The sequence below is a fragment of the Notothenia coriiceps genome, unplaced genomic scaffold (assembly GCF_000735185.1).
Source record: "Notothenia coriiceps isolate Sejong01 unplaced genomic scaffold, NC01 NC01_scaffold00012019, whole genome shotgun sequence".
NCBI lineage: Eukaryota > Metazoa > Chordata > Actinopteri > Perciformes > Nototheniidae > Notothenia > Notothenia coriiceps.
This window is the reverse complement of record NW_011344720.1, coordinates 1-1656: the sequence shown is the minus strand read 5'-3', so window position 1 is coordinate 1656 and position 1656 is coordinate 1. Positions and strand designations below refer to the sequence as shown.

At 43.4% G+C, this 1656-nt stretch overlaps 1 long non-coding RNA gene across 1 annotated transcript; it reads left to right on the top strand.

Moving 5' to 3' along the window:
• Positions 1-957, top strand: LOC104947138 (uncharacterized). Its single transcript, XR_798526.1, has 2 exons — positions 1-85; positions 395-957. It is a non-coding gene; the product is annotated as an uncharacterized lncRNA (long non-coding RNA).
• The last annotated feature ends 699 nt before the right edge of the window (positions 958-1656 follow it).

Below are 1656 nucleotides of genomic sequence, written 5' to 3'. Positions count from 1 at the left end.
GCGTATCTGGGACAGTGAGGAGCTGCTGGAGGGGTACAAGAGGGAGAAAATCGACCCCACCCCCTACTACTGGTACACTGACCAGGTAACAGAAACCATTTATTTTGGGCTTTTTTAACAATTTTGACTGTTAATGCATATGGGATAACTGTAGGCAAGGCTGTGTGTGTCTTTTGGGAATGTTGGAATATGAAGCTCAGCTCCTTTTAACAAGTCTGATTAAGTGTGTGCCTAAAATGCAGACAAAAGAATCCCTATTGAAACCCGTTAAAACAGCACGTCTGATTCCATAAAACGTATTGTGGACAAAGCCTCTCTTGAATTGTCCTTGTTACTGTGTGTTACTTGTCTTGTTACTAGCGTGTGTTAACCGGCTGCTGTGTGTGTGTTTCAGAGGAAGTACGGAACATGTCCTCACGGCGGCTACGGCCTGGGTCTGGAGCGTTTCCTCACCTGGCTGCTGAACAGACATCACATCAGAGACGTCTGCCTGTACCCACGCTTCATCCAGCGCTGCAGGCCCTGAACACGCACGCACGCACGCACACACACGTTCTCTTGGCATGGGAGACATTAAATGTGTAGCTACAATATCAAATCCAATCATACTGTTTTATCCCTTGGCTCTTTTTCTGTTTTTCTATCAAACTACGTCCACAGTTAGAGATGCCGCCTGCTTTGCTCCACCTCACAGCTTTTTTCTGATTTGTTCTGACGTGAAACCTGAATGGGCTAATTTCTCCCTCTGATCATGTTCGACTTGGTGGATAATTAACAAGAATAAGCACTTAAGTTTCCTGTGATTGTGTTAAAAAATGTCTCAATCGAGTTTTCTTTAAATGCAATGCGCTTCAGTCGAAAAATATGCATCAACTGTTGAATGTCAGGAATTGTTGAAGACCTTGAGATGTTCAGAAATAAATGACCTCGGAGAAGTTCTTCAGTGGCTGAAATATGTTGGTGTTTTCTGTGTGTTAGTTGTGGTGTAAAAACAGTGAAGGTACTAGGTACACACACACACACACATCACTGTGCTGGTAGACCAACGCTTAAGCAACAAATCAACAGCGCTGCTTTTGTGCGCTTTTCATGTATTAGGGAACATTAAAAAAGAACGTTCAGAGCAGCCTTTCCATTTCAGGATTGATGGTTTATAAATGTGAGAAAAACGGTCTGCTCTCGTGTTTGTGTTTCCGCCTCCTTAGTTAAACACTCCTCAACTCAAACCGCACTGAAATAAATGTGATTCAAACGGATGGTTTGTAAGAGGCTTTTCTTTAGGTTAGGTTGTTAAACATCTGTGTTTGTAGATATATTTGTAACTCTTGTTCTCGTTTTCTAATGTTGACCAAAACACCACATTCTCCCGATAACAACAATTCATCTGTGGAAGCCGTGGCGCTGTAAAAAGCACGACCCGAGCCGGCCCGGCTAAAATAACTGGACGGCCTACCTGCCTGTCAGCCTTCCATCTCGTGCACAAACTTATCTCGTGGCCTCATTGGTCATGTGCTCGTTCGTGTGTGTTGGAGGAGGGGCTCTATAAGGAAGTAGCAGATTTTTTCCGGTTGTGTATTTTCAAATTCTAGCGCAATCAAGCTGGTTTCTCCAAAATTACCTACCCCACCTTTACATATAGCCCAAAAATGTATCTTT